This window comes from Myxine glutinosa, chromosome 2 (genome assembly GCF_964187855.1).
Source record: "Myxine glutinosa chromosome 2, kmMyxGlut1.1, whole genome shotgun sequence".
In the NCBI taxonomy this organism is placed as follows: Eukaryota; Metazoa; Chordata; class Myxini; order Myxiniformes; family Myxinidae; genus Myxine; species Myxine glutinosa.
The window spans coordinates 61,206,350-61,222,011 of NC_136262.1; the positions used below are offsets into that span (position 1 = coordinate 61,206,350).

General features: G+C 43.7%; 1 protein-coding gene and 1 long non-coding RNA gene across 2 annotated transcripts in view; both read right to left on the reverse strand.

The window, feature by feature from the left end:
* LOC137421756 (kinesin-like protein KIF3B) overlaps window positions 1–15,662 on the reverse strand; it is a 138,947-nt gene that overhangs the window by 52,231 nt on the left and 71,054 nt on the right. The gene's annotated exons all lie outside the window — the stretch shown is intronic.
* Window positions 4,188–4,911, reverse strand: LOC144891046 (uncharacterized). Its single transcript, XR_013622677.1, has 3 exons — window positions 4,863–4,911; window positions 4,544–4,715; window positions 4,188–4,393 (listed from the first exon to the last, which is right to left on the reverse strand). It is a non-coding gene; the product is annotated as an uncharacterized LOC144891046 (long non-coding RNA).

Below are 15,662 nucleotides of genomic sequence, written 5' to 3' on the forward strand. Positions count from 1 at the left end.
TCAAACATTTCAAGTTCAAGAAATTAATTCTAAATGTTGTGGTCAATTATGTTTATATGTATTATTTCAACTCAACAATAATGAAAATTTTTATGATATCATTTTTAATCTAATATAAATGACTTATGTTGGAAAAGATGGTTCTATCTTTGGAAAATCCTCTCAGGATATTGATTTATCAAATTATTATACAAAGGCACAGGCTGAACGACAAAAATATAGTATAAGTAAAAATATTAATATGAAGAATACTTATAAATTAATCAATTATCCAAACCCGACAGATGCGAATGACTTAATTAGATTTAGTGATTTATCACAATATATCTATCTATAATTCCAGTAATCTCTGTGTGTGTGTGTGTGTATGTGTGTGTGTATGTGTGTGTGTCTGTGTGTTTGTCTGTGACCGCTGTTTCTCGACAACCACGGGTCCGATATACTTGAAACTTGCCAGGTATATTGCTGGGGACCTGAGGATGTGCCTTTTCAAGGTTTCATATTAATCGGAGAAGTAGTTACCGAGCTATGGCGATTTATTTACCCGTACTCGCAAGCCGTTCGCTTTGGCTTTGCGAATGGACCAAACCATTTCATGTAAATAGAGGGGGGGGGGTTCTACCGTACTCGCAAGCCGTTCGCTTTGGCTTTGCGAATGGACCAAACCATTTCATGTAAATAGAGGGGGGGGGGGGGGTTCTGTGGTCGTTACTGCCACGTGGTTTCAAAGTTTTTTTTTGTTGTTGTTGTTTGCACGCATGTTTTTTTGCACCCACGTACGGGCACGCCCTAGTATATTTAAAGAAAACAGCACGTTTTGTTAAACAAGTCAAATTTACAACCACAACACCCGGTTATACTGACCATACACCTTTCCTCATTCAATTTAACTATCTGCTTACAATTGAATTTTATAAAGAAGGACATATAGTTAATATGCGAATCAATAAATGGGGGTATGATATGCCTGATTTAGGGTATAATTGGTATTTTTCAATAAACTTAGAAGACCTACATGATTTGAATCAGTCTCGTAAAGAAGAATATTATCCGCTTGGTGAGGATAAGGATTTATGTGGAAGTACAATTAGTAAACAACAAATACATGGTTTTAAGAAAAGAAAAATATATGATAGTATAGCAATGGTTAACATGACAAAGAAGGAAGGTAATGAGATAAGGATAGAAAGCCGAGGAATACAAACCGATTTGGTAGTGGGAAGATGGGGTGGTATTACCTGTTATAATATTAATCTCACATATATTTCTGATACATAAATGGCAGGAAAAAGACTACAAGAGAATTATAATTTTTGTATTCAGGGATACCTACAAGAAAAGGGTGCTCGGTATTACATACCTTATGATTTGGAGCATATACATGGAAATTTTGTAATTAAAAACTGGCCTTATACTGATATTGCTAAACCCACAAATAGAGACTTGTTTAAAATATTAAATAAAAATGAACTTCTCAAAGTTATGAAATATAAAACTCTTTTAGAAATCGTCATCAAATCTTATTGGTATCCTATTATGAGAAAAATAATTATAGATACAAGAATATCTCAAAATCCAGATGAGTATATGTATAATATTCTTTGGGGCTCAAGCTCAAGGGTAGCAAGGGATGAGGAAGGAGTTGAAGAAGAGAAGGAGGAAGGAGTTGAAGAAGAGAAGGAGGAAAGAGAGAAGGAGGAGAAGGAGGAAAGGGAGAAGGAGGAGAGGGAGAGGGAGAAAAAGGAGAAGGAGGAGAAGGATGAAAGGGAGAAAAAGGAGAAGGAGGAAAGGGAGGAAAGGGAGATAAAGGAGGAGGAGGAGAGGGAGGAAAGAGAGAGGGGGGAAAAATATAAAAATATGACCATTCCTGAGATTAATGAAAGATTGAAGTTATTACGACAAATAAATCAATCTCAACGCACCGAAGAGGAAAATAAAGAACTAATGACTCTTATGAAGATATTGGTTTTTAAATTTGCTATAATAAATTCAGAGAGCAGATATACAACATATAGTTGATGATGTTGGTGTTATTGACTTTAGTTAGTTTTATTTGTAAATAAATGGAGGAGAGAGTGAAGGCATTCCTAAGGATTCTTTGTTTTAAAAATCAAGATAGAAATGTATATGTTGAAAACCCAAAAGGCTTTGGCACTATGTAGGACTTTTTCTCATAAATAAATATGAGTTATTGTCTCAAATGTAAAAAGAAAACTAAATCTAAAAATATCTCCTTTGTTAAAGCTAAAAATAATAGAGTTTATCAAAAAGGAATATGTCAAGTGTGTGGCTCTAAAAAGTGCCAATTCATCTCTCCTAAAAGTGGAGGAGACATACAAAAGTTTTTGTCAGGAAGTAAATTTACAACAACTGGAATTCCAGGGGAACTACATCTACCTGGATATTCTTTCTGTGGTCCTGGAACAAACCTGGATAAAAGATTAGATGAGGCTGACAATCCTAAACCTTGGTCTAAACCTACAAATAGGGTTGACGAAGTGTGTATGAAGCATGATATTGCTTATGAGAAAACCACTACGTTGACTGAAAAACATAAAGCCGACAGAGAAATGTTGTATAATTTGTCTGTGATACAAAATCCAACGTTGAGAGAGAAGGTTGATAGGTTTATTGTGAGAAATTTGATAAATGCTAAATTGAAACTTGGCCTTGGTTATTCACCCTCAAAAAACTATTAGGCTCTAATGATGTCATCAAGACTGAGGAGCTTTTGGCTGATGAATTACATAAACCTATAATCACAAAGTTTAAAAGAAGGAAAGTTTATTCTAAATACACCGACCACATATGGTCCGCTGATTTAATCGAACTAAAAAATGATAAGGGATACAAGTATGCTTTAACCGTTATTGATTTGAGGAGTAGATTTTCTTGGGTTGTCCCTTTGAAAAACAAGAGAGGTTATACTCTGATGTTAGCCTTCCAACAGATATTTAATAAAAGTAAAAGAAAACCAAAGAAACTGTGGACCGATGAGGGAACAGAGTTCTATAACAAAATATTTATGAAATTTCTTAAGGGGGAGGGTATTAAATTATACAGCACCTTTAATGAAGGAAAAGCAGTTGTTATTGAGCGTTTTAATCGTACTTTAAAAGAGAAATTATATTTAAAAATTCACACAACTCGGATCCCAAAAATGGGTGTATTTTATTCAGGATATTGTAGATAATTACAATAATACAGTTCATTCATCAACAAAATCAAAACCATCAGAAACATTTACAAAATTAGAATATGAAAAGGAGATTAATTTGAGAAAGCCCAAGTTCAAAGTTGGTGATATTGTAAGAATATAGAGATGGAAAAATCATTTTGAGAAAGGTTATACAAAGAGATGGACTAATGAATTATTCAAAATCGTTGATGTAATGGATACTATGCCTTGGACTTACAAATTATATGATATGAATTGGGAATAAATCTTGGGTTCATTTTACTCACAAGAATTACAAAAAACAAAACTGATAATTCATTAAACAACAACCATCCATACTTTCATCCACCCAGATTAGCTAATTTAATTAGTAGTAATAAAAAAAATTAAATAAATAAATAAAAATCATAAGCCACACCCACACAGACCCCACCCACAAAGACCCCGCCCACACAGACAACACCCACACAGACCCCGCCCACACAGACCACACCCACACAGACCCCGCCCACACAGACCACACCCACACAGACCCCGCCCACACAGACCCTGCCCACACAGACCACACCCACACAGACCACACCCACACAGACCACACCCACACAGACCACACCCATCATCCCCCACCCCTGTGCGCCCCCACCCTTGATCCCCCCTCATCCCACCCCCACCTTCCCCACACACACAAGGGGAGGGGAGGGGTGGGATGAGGGGGGATCAAGGGTGGGGGCGCACCTTCTCATCTTTTTTCCCTTTATTCTCTTTTTGTAATTAAGAATTAAATAATTCTGGACAACGAATAAAATCAAAATTATGAAATAACATTAAAAACATAAAAATTATAATAAAACATTTTTCACGAGGTATAAATTCAGTTTCTTCCATAAATTCAGTTTCTTCCAAGGTATCATGTGGTATAAATACAGTAATAAAATCAAAATTATTAAATAACATTAAAAACATAAAAATTATAATAAAACATTTTTCACGAGGTATAAACTCAGTTTCTTCCATAAATTCAGTTTCTTCCAAGGTATCATGTGGTATAAATACAGTAATAAAATCAAAATTATTAAATAACATTAAAAACATAAAAATTATAATAAAACATTTTTCACGAGGTATAAATTCAGTTTCTCCCATAAATCCAGTTTCTTCCAAGGCAATCCAACATAATGTTGTCTCCCATGTTGACTTCACCAATTTCTTTTGTGTCTGCAAGGCACAAAAGGGATTTTAAATTAAATTCACCAAACAGTATTTGCCTGCCGTGCCATCCCAAAACCACACGAGGGCAGTCTAAGACCATAAATGAGAAACTCCATTTATACTACACACATTGTAAGATGAAAATTTTAAACTCACATGGCCAGGGAATGAGTTGACACTCCTCCCAACTATCATCTCTGCTATTGATCTATCATCATCCTTCGGAACTCCAGGTAATTCTGTAAGGGGTTCATTCAGATCCTCCTTTTGTTGGTGATAATCATTGGTTTCATCGTCAAAGTTCATGTTGTTTGGTTGGCTTTTAATGCTGAAATAAAACAAACAGTTGACATTTAAATACCAACTCACTGGTGATATCAAAATCGCAAGACAGTATCCAAGTATCAACCAAACCGTTTAATAACACACATACACACAGTATCAAAGTTTGTGAAGAATTAATCATATATCTTACCTCAAATCCCAGGTCTTTATGAAGTCATCGATCTCATCTATTGTCTCTGTATTGATCTATCATCATCCTTCGGAACTCCAGGTAATTCTGTAAGGGGTTCATTCAGATCCTCCCTTTGTTGGTGATAAATCATTGGTTTCATCGTCAAAGTTCATGTTGTTTGGTTGGCTTTTAATGCTGAAATAAAACAAACAGTTGACATTTAAATACCAACTCACTGGTGATATCAAAATCGCAAGACAGTATCCAAGTATCAACCAAATCGTTTAATAACACACATACACACAGTATCAAAGTTTGTGAAGAATTAATCATATATCTTACCTCTCACATAACATCCCAAACAAGGTGTTTAATTCGTTGTCAGTCATTTGTTCATTTGTAGAGACAGCTTTGGGTAATATTAATGGGTGAGAGAGGCTGTTCAAACATTCAACCATCTCATTATGAAGACCCCTCTGAACTTCAGTGAATTCTTTAAGCGTTTCATTCAGATCCTCCCTTTGTTGGTGATAATCATTGACTTCATTTTCAACATCAATTACCAGCTTTGATAAAGATATACTGTAAAAGAGAAAAAACAATAATTATTGAGAGGCTGTTAATGATGTTCCATATAAGACAATGAATAATTAATCGTGAGAACAAAAAAAACTTACCTGTCTTCTGATAAAGCTTCATCCTCCATCCTCCAGAGAAACATAACGTGTGTTTAAAAAAGCAAGGTGTGGTTAGAGCCTTTATAGGCAAGGCTGCGTCATTGGCAAGGCTGAGTCATGGCTGAGTCATCCTGTGCCACGTTGGCAACTGGCTCAACAAAAGATGATGCAATGTTTCACCATAAATGATAGAACCAAGTATCAACCAGACTAAAGAGTGGAGGTGTAATCAACCTTGGTATATAAATGGAAAACACAACGAATGTGAAAAATATCAGATTCAAGAGGTTGAGAGAATCACTGGTCAGAAGGTTCTCAAGACGGATAAACGTATTCATTTGTTAAGTGGGGTAATGGAGGGCGGGAAGAAAAATATATTAGAGTGGAGTGAGAACTTTAATGGTTATCAATCGGATAATAAATATTATAATTTTAAAATGGTATGTGGGAGAGGAGGAGGTCAAACAAGAACCCTCCGTGAAACATACCACTTTATACTTTCACAACAAAAGGTTAAGGAACCTGTATACTTTATAAATATACTTGATGGGGATGAGTTCTATAGGAGAATGGAACTCTTTAAAAAGTTAGAAAGAGATAATATATTTATAGGCTCATTAGTAGAGTGGTCTAAGGAACTACATTAAGGGGCTAGTGGGGGGAATAGGGTAAAAATTACATGTAAGTGAGAAGGATCATAGGTTCATAAGGCTAGAAGGATTATAGATTCATAAAGGAAGAAAATCATAGGTTCATAAGGCTAGAAGGATTATAGGTTCATAAGGTGAGGATTATAGGCTCATAAGGCGAGAAGGATTATAGGTTCATAAGGTGAGAAGGATTATAGGTTCATAGAGGGAGAAATAGAGGTGTTTATGATTTTTGAAAAAGACAAGGGGGTAAATGACATTAGATAGGGATTTCCCATGTTAAACGGAGGTGTCCCAGAAGCAACATTTATCACCTACTTGTGTCCCCTTTTCAAAGACACTGCATTGCTGTACCTCCTCCTCACCCACCTTACGCACACAACCCATCCGGCTCTGATGGATATGAAACCCTCTCCCAAACTCAAACTAATGTCCACACCCACACTTCTCTTGAACCTGCCATGCCTCCACACACACACCATAGACCAACATCTCCCACACACTTTCAGGGCCTGATGGATCCTCAACCCTCTGATGGATCCGAACTCACATCCACACTGGTACCTTACCAGACTTGCATCCACAATCCGTTCTCGTTTGTGTGTATATATATATATATATATATATATATATATATATATATATATATATATACAGTGGTACCTCGGCTTACGAGTGCCCCAACGTACGAGTTTTTCGGGATACGAGCCGTCGCTCGGGCGGTTTGTTGCTTTGGGATACGAGCCGAGATCCGATGTACGAGCTCAAAAAATTTATTTTTTTGAATTTTCCGGTTGTGGCTTCCGGTTCCGGTCACGCGGTTATCTTGCCGTGAAAGCATCTCTGCTTGGATATAAAACACGCAATCGTCGAAATACATGAGCGAGGAATCTCCTTGCTCCAGCCGGTGACGTCATCGGCGGGGATCCCCGCCTCCAGAGTGGCTGGTCACGTGACCGCCAAAGCGTGTCGCGCGTGCGGGTATAATGAGCTACACCTGTGGATCACGTGACCACGGAAGCACGCCTCGCTTGAGAGGCATGGCTTTCGGTTTGCGTTTTGCTTTATAAGGCGCGATAAATGGGCTTTTGAGTGTTAGCGGTTCATGGCGTTGACGGTTCATGGCGGTTCATGGCGGTTCATGGCGTTGACGGTCAAAAACCCATTACATCAATTTTACCAGGCACTGTACAGTAAGTACAGTGGACACCAAATGCACGGTGGAAGGCTAGAAGTAGAAGATCGTCCAAGACAAGTGAGAATAAGCCATACTTTGGAGGAGATGACGTCATTCGCTGGTCCGATAACCAAAGATGTGGTATAAAAAACCAGGTGAGCTAACAATGCAGCAATGAAGGAATTTGGCCAAGGCACCGGCACACAACGACCTACCTACATCGAAAGACTCAATGCCAATGGTGACAGAAGCCAAGACGGCCGGCTTAAACACCGCCGAAAGACCACGGTGTACCAACTTACGATGCAGAACATCTTGCACTTAATATGATGACAACAGGTGCCATCCTCTGACGTACCATTACAGGTACAGGTACAGTACACGTGAGCACAGAGCAAAAGTTCACTGAAACCGAGATTAAGAAAAAAGAAAAAACACCTCGTGGTCCGTGCTCGATATCCGAGTTTCAATCTTTTCAAACACATGATGCTCTTGGTCACGGTATCTCCTGCGAGCTGCTTCTCCTTCAACCACACAAACAACAACTTCTCCATATCTTCATGGATAGAGGTCCGGAGCTTTGAAATAATCGTAACGCCCTTGGCTGGCGTTATAGCCTTTATGGACTCCTTCTGCTTCAAAATCGTACATATCGTAGAAGGAGTACGATCGTACTGCCTCGCCAAGTCGACAACACGCACACCTCACCTGGCATGCTCTTCTCCTCTGCTTAATAAAACCAGTTTATTTCTTTACATTCTCTTGTATTATGTACAGTATATACGAGGTCGTGCTTGTTTATACATTATTTGTTATTTATAAAGTACATTTTTGTTATTTAAAAGCACCTAACAAAAAAAATTGGTGTTTTTTTTTTGAGGCTGGAACGGATTAATAGCATTTCAATGCATTTGAATGGGAAAATTTGCTTTGACTTACGAGCGATTTGGCTTACGAGCTCCGTCACGGAACGGATTAAACTCGTAAGCCGAGGTACCACTGTATATATATATATATACATATATATATATATACATATATATATATATTGTAACGATTTTGAGAAGTGTAACGGGTTTTGAGAAGTGTAACGGGTTTTGAGGAGTGTAACAATTTTGGAGGAAGGGTAACGGATGTGAAGAGTATGGTTTTGGTATGGTAACATCCTGGTAATGTAAATAATGGTCGCAGCCGTCCTCCTAATTAATTTCATAGAACATACACGCAGGTCACGATATATCTTTTAAATAGTGTATTTCCTTATTCCATGTAGGCTAAGTATGTGTTTTCCCACTAGATTGACTTTGCATTGTATCAAACAAAATAAGCGTAGGCCCTTCCAATTTCCCCAAAACCTCCCTTCCAATTGCCTTCCGCATTTTGGCTGGTTTTCTTCAAACCACCATTGGCCACGAGGTAAGGTTGGGGAAGAAAGGCGTGTCTCCACCTCGTCATAAGAAGCAAGGAGTGAACCAGCCCTAACAGCCAATCAACACCGCGGTGAGTGACCCGGTAGGCGCGCCCTCGGAGTCGGCGGCTTGATTTCGCTGGAGGTGATAAAAGCGACTGCAGGGGACTGCTTTACCAGATGAGAGATGACTGGAGAAGAGCTGGAGCTGACCCTGGGAGAGGAGCAACGAGGCTGCACCAAAGAGAGGCCTTGAGAGATACGCTGGGGGATGACCTGGAAGAGGAGCGCAATCCACCGCAAGCCCTACCTACCTACCTACCTGCCTGCCTGCAATACCCCCCTGTCGTTGGAGAGACGCGCTGAACGGAGGGAGACGGCTCCACCCCAGGAAGAGGAGCAGGTGTGCCGAGCCAGCGCGTGACGGCCGCGGATACGCGACGGAGGTTTTCCCGCCAAAACCGCGAGGGGTGCTGCGGCCTCCGACCTTGCCTTCCTCTCAAGCAATCAACCTCGAGCCATTACCTGCCTGCAATATCCATCGTGTGAGTGTGAACGTCCTGTCCTACTCGTTTGTCTTGGGGATTAAGTAAATGAAATAGAATAAGTTAACAATGCACTGTGTGACTGCTCTTTTCCATCTATTGCTGTAAATAATATTGGTCGCTCTAAAATATTGCTTGTGTGTGTATAATAAATCTGTTCTTCCTCCAAACTCTGTCTTTCTTCTCTCTTCCTCTCTTTCGGTCGCTTTAGAGGTTTCCCAATTGAATATCTGTAGCGCGATTAGTCAACGTTCGGTTGGAATCGGGTTCTAATCGGGGAGTAACTGTTCGGACGCGGTTAAATACACCACCGCTCGGTCAATATAACATCTAAAAACCGTGTCCGTAACAATTGGTGTCGAAGAGTCGGATTCGGACCCGGGACTAAATTTGTTAGGCCCAAATTTAAAAAAAAAATTTTGGTCAAAATTACGAGCTGCCGAAATTGTGTTGTTTTATAAAACCCGAATTTTGAGATCGCGCCATGGACAATCAAGGCGATCGGATGTCGGTGGGGGAGATAGACGGGTTAGGGGTAACCCAGGAACCAGGGGAAATGTATGTGGAAGAAAGGGAGGAGGAGAGCAATGAGGAGGCGGTTGAGGGGGTGTCAGACGCGCAAAATGGCGCTCTCGCGCACGTGGTATCAGACGCACAAAGGGGCGGCTCGCACGAGCGCGGGGTAGCCGCGCCCGCTGCGCAAATAGCGGGAATTGATGTGCGGGACCTCATGGCGCAGATTAATGCAACCATACTAATGGCATATATGGGGCTAGAAGCAAAAATGGATGCTCAGAGTGAGCGATTAGAGGGCCAAATGGGGGTAATGGGAAACCAAATGGGGGTAATGAGGGACGAAGCGAGGGGTACCGGTGAGGGGTTAGACAATAATTTTAAGGAATTAGAAAAGAAATTTGAGGGATTAGACAAGAAATTTGAGGGGTTAGACAATGGGATAGAAGGGGTGAAACATGGGTTAACGGGGGTGGAAAACAGAATGGCTGCCCAGGAGAATCAGTTAGAGGGGGTGAAAAATGGGTTAATGGGGTTAGAAAATAGGATGGAGGACAAATTGCGGGAAATGGGGGAACAATCCGCCCGGGAAATCGAACAGATGGGGAACCAGATGGAGGAAATACGACGAGGGGTGAGTGAGGAGGTCTCGGGGCTACGCGAGGAGGTAAAGCGAGGCGAAAAGCGTATAGAGAAAGAAGTGAGGAATAATACGGCTAAGTTACAAGGGGGAATAGAAGATCTGACGGAGGAGGTGGAGCAGCTGACAGAGGGACAAACTAAGTTAGTGGAGCAGGTTCAAAAGAACACTGCGGTACTAGGAGGGTTAAAGGCGACACAAAAAGAAATTAAAAACGAATTAATAGCGACGCAGAGGCAATGTCAGATGGTACGGGAGGAACTGACAATGAGGGTGGAGGAGGTGACAGAGATAATGGAGACAAAGGACCGGCAGGTGAGGATGCACATAGAGACGGTCACGGTAGCCTTAGAGGACGAACTTGAGGGGACGCACCGAGAAATAAAAGAGGTTAAACAAAAATTAGAGGAAGTGGGAGAAGAGGTGAGTGAAATTAAGAAGGGACGGACAGAAACTAAGAGGGAGATAAAGGAGGAAGTCATGGAATATGTACAAGGTCTGTGTTCAAATCATGATGTGATGCTCACTAACCAAATAAAGAGTTTGCAGGTGGCAAAGGAGGTGCGGGGACGAGGTGCCAAGGTGAGTGGCAATGTACATGATGTGAGGAAAGCTTCAGTCGGCTTGGGGATTGGTTTGGATCCGGGTGTTCGTGAGAGGCCGTTGGTGAAGTGTGCGACAGGTCTGGTGTGCGAAAAAAGAGGTGTGCGAGAATGTCCGACCATGGGGTGTGTGAGGAAAAAGTGCACGCCGAGGAGTGAGTGTGACGTCAAGAGTGAATTGGTCGAAGCGCGTGTGCGAGGGAGCACAGGGAAGCGCGGTGTGGTGAGTGTTACGGAGGAAGTAACGAAAAAGTGTGCGCGGGAGGACGCGCGAGAAAGGTGTGTAACGGACGGGTGCATGGGGAAAGCGCATGCTGTCAAGAGTAAGGGTGAGTGCGCGACTGAGAGTGGAGGTGAGAGTAGTGAGAGTGAAACGGAGCGTGAGCTGGTTGTGACAGGTGGGCGAGGATGTACACCTGGGATGGAAGGATGCACACCTGGAATGGTAGAGCGTGTGTGGGAAGGCACATTTGAGTTGGTAGTGAGGCACGTGGTTGGGTGTGCGGGTGAGAGCACACCTGTGATCGTCACAAAGGAGGTGACCGAGAAAGGGGCGCGAAGCGGTGTATTGGTGAGGTGTGCGAGCAACGAATGTGTGCCAAAGTGTTCGGTGGTCAGGTGTGTGACCAAGTCGGTGAGCGGAGTGAGTGTACCGAGGTGTGAAAGAAAAGGTACGAGGAGAATGGGAACGGCTGCATGTATGAGCAAGAAAGAGGTAGCGTATGCATGTAAGCCTGCAGGTGAAGCGTCGACGGTAACCGGGTTAAAGGTTAGGTCGACTTTTAGCCGGATCGGGCCCTCGGTGCGTGCCGGGCTTCGCGTGCCGCGAGAACCAGCGGAGATCCGAGCCACGGCGGGTTCGAAAGGACCGCCGTGCGCGATCCACGCTGGGCCTCGCGTGGAGCGGCCGCGTCCGGGCTCCACAAGGCGGAGCGGGCAGCTCGATAGGAAGGGTCGTCATGGCGACCACTTTTTGGTGAGACGTGCCGGCAGGTCGAGAACGGGGCATTGGATGGCTCCGTGCCGAGGTGGTGCGTGGGATCTCGGCACGGGTAAGCCCCCGTCCCTGCACCGAATGCCGGACGCATCCAGCCGCCGGCACAAAACAACCAGCATCCATTGCTTGGCTTTACGAAGCCGGGCTTTGGACAGGGATTGGCGCACCGAGAGGTATTAGTGAGTAGACTGGGTGATGAGGTTAGTGTTTTGGACCCAAAATTAGAGAAAAACAAAATTTGATGATTGGCAAGGGATTGGCAGTAGTGATTGGCAGATGATGGGTAGTGATTGGAAAATTTTTGAATTGTTGGATTTGGACGAGCGAAATTGGTAGTGAGAGACCCCCGATGTGGTGGGATGGCAAATCCACCATCCCTCACAGGTGGGGGCAAATGCGCAATAGTTTATGGGGTGGCTATGACAACCGAGCCAGGGAGGGCTTGGATAATTGTAGGGATCTAGCGAAGATGACATTAGGTAACGTTAAGGTTAGTTAGTGACTGATACCTGTAGTGGGGACGCAGGTAGATTAGTGTGGATTATAATGACGTGGGAGCGCAATAGTTTAAAGGGACGACTGGGAAGCGCAAGTTTCAGAGGGGAGAAGTTAGCTGAGATGATGCCGTGTGTGTGAGGATTGAACAGGTGAGAATGGAACAGGTGTGATTGCACAGGTGTGCGACTGAACAGGTGTGTGGAGCAGTGTATGAGGGAGTAGTGGTGATTGCGTGTTGTGTTGACCAAATGGTCCAGGAAGAAAGGAGGGTGCAGGTGGCACCAGGTATGATTGCACAGGTGTGCAACGACAGGGGAATGAAAGACAGGTGTATGGAATAAATGGTCTGGAGAATTGGAATGGATGGTCGTGGAGTGAGAATGGTGGAAATTGTGGAGTGGAGTGGATGGTGCGAAGGTGTGAATGGGGGAAGAGTGGACCCCCATCACGGATACCCGGGGCGGGTAGTGAAGTGTTAGGTAGAGGGTACAGGTAAATTGTGGTTGGATATTGGCATCTGTGGTGCGGGTGACAGAATGGTATGTGGATGGGTGCGTTGGTGTTGTGGAAATGGCTGGGCGTGTAGCCTGTTAGTGTGTGTAGTTGGTTTGGGCACTCCACCACTGTAAGGATGTCGGCCAGGTGAGGCCGCAGGTGGGCTCTGGGAGCCGGTAGTAGTTGTTGTGGATGGGGCCCGAGGATCCGGAGGACGGACCCGGGTAGCCCAGTGCCAGAGGGCACCATGGGGTGACAGAGCCAGGAGAGGGGCTGTCCCCAGGTAGTTAGGTTAGGGTGAGGAGCTAGGTAAGCTCGGGTGGCAACTACAGTGGTGGAGGTGTGCAGGTGGGTAGACCTGTTGGGAGAGGTACACGTCGCAGCCCAGAAATTGTGCTAGAGCACCGGGAGATGAATCGGGGGAGTGAGACCCCAAATTGAGGAGCACCACAGTTTGGCCAATGGGAATTGGTTATTAGAACCCATAGTGTAAGTTGGCCAATGAATTGGCAGGGAAAGACCCCGGGTAGTGTAAAGTGTGTTAAAATCATTTAGAGGATAGTTAGGATGAAGGATCTCCTCACACCATCTGCATCCACTCACCTGAGGTGACAGGTACTCCACACCATGCCATGTTTTGATTATTTTTTATGATGCAAATGTTTGGATTGTGAGACGCATCATGACGTGGGTGTGACATTGTGCTTTGATGTTCCATCTCTCCCTCCTTTTGAGGATTGATGATGAATTGATGATGGCAAATTTTGAAGTAGAGGGATTGTGGTGACGAATTTGGTATAAGGGAAATATGGGGAAGACGTGACAGTAGTGACGAATTTGTAAATGGGTAGATTTTGTAAATATGGGGTAAGAGCAAGGGTAGTGTAGGTGACAGGGGGGTGACGTACGGTAGGGACGAGCTTTCTCACTTCGGCCTCCGTACGCATTTCGCCTTGCATTGCCTTATTGACGTGTACCCTTGTGACCTTACCCCTCGCTCAATTGTCTTTCTTTTGTCTCCCACATGACCTGTGCGCCATTGGGTGCCGAGGGGAGCGTGCGTGAGGTGGCCATTGTGCGCCCGAGATTCCAAGAACCAGCACGCATTGCGTTGATGTACCACTTTATGGACCGCTGTTCGGCGGCCAAGTACCACTTGATGGACCCCAGGTTCTGGGGCAGAGCACCTCTGTTGGAGACCGGCCATAGTGGCCAGGGAATCTTGCTTGCGGACCTCGGTAAGGTGGCACCTATGCCAAACAGGTGGACCACCCTTAGTTGGCCCCTGAGGCCCTAAATAATAATAAAAAACGAACACAAGTTGTGCTTTTTATTATGTCCAAATAGGCCGCATGAAGCCAGAAGACGTCAGGAAGAACATCGGCCCAGCAGACAAGGAGAAGACCACCACCAGTTGTTTTGTTGTGTTTATTATGAACCATGGTGACTGCGCACCGAGTGGTGCTTTGTGGTGCTTTTGGGTGCTTTTGGGTGCTTTGGTGGTATTGGTACTGGTGCATCGATGCAATGCGTGCTGTCTCCTCCCTCCCAACAGGAATTTCTTTCTCTTGTTCCCTAAAAAGAAAAGAAAAAAAACACACAGGTCCTGGGTTGCGTTGTAAATAAGAAATCACGTCATTGTAAATAATGCTCCCCACCGTAAATGTATAGTTTGAGAATAATTCCGTAATTCGGTTAGCTGTGGGCTTGAGTCTGTTAGACAGGATGCAATGCAATAGGGGGACATACTTATTTGTGTTTTAAAATTGTCACACTCAGGGTCAGGTTAATTGTAGAGGGAATTACACCTACATGTCACACTCAGTTAAGTCTAGTAGGCCCGAGGACGTGCCTGAAGAAAGGAGGGTGCAGTGTAACGATTTTGAGAAGTGTAACGGGTTTTGAGAAGTGTAACGGGTTTTGAGGAGTGTAACAATTTTGGAGGAAGGGTAACGGATGTGAAGAGTATGGTTTTGGTATGGTAACATCCTGGTAATGTAAATAATGGTCGCAGCCGTCCTCCTAATTAATTTCATAGAACATACACGCAGGTCACGATATATCTTTTAAATAGTGTATTTCCTTATTCCATGTAGGCTAAGTATGTGTTTTCCCACTAGATTGACTTTGCATTGTATCAAACAAAATAAGCGTAGGCCCTTCCAATTTCCCCAAAACCTCCCTTCCAATTGCCTTCCGCATTTTGGCTGGTTTTCTTCAAACCACCATTGGCCACGAGGTAAGGTTGGGGAAGAAAGGCGTGTCTCCACCTCGTCATAAGAAGCAAGGAGTGAACCAGCCCTAACAGCCAATCAACACCGCGGTGAGTGACCCGGTAGGCGCGCCCTCGGAGTCGGCGGCTTGATTTCGCTGGAGGTGATAAAAGCGACTGCAGGGGACTGCTTTACCAGATGAGAGATGACTGGAGAAGAGCTGGAGCTGACCCTGGGAGAGGAGCAACGAGGCTGCACCAAAGAGAGGCCTTGAGAGATACGCTGGGGGATGACCTGGAAGAGGAGCGCAATCCACCGCAAGCCCTACCTACCTACCTACCTGCCTGCCTGCAATACCCCCCTGTCGTTGGAGAGACGCGCTGAACGGAGGGAGACGGCTCCA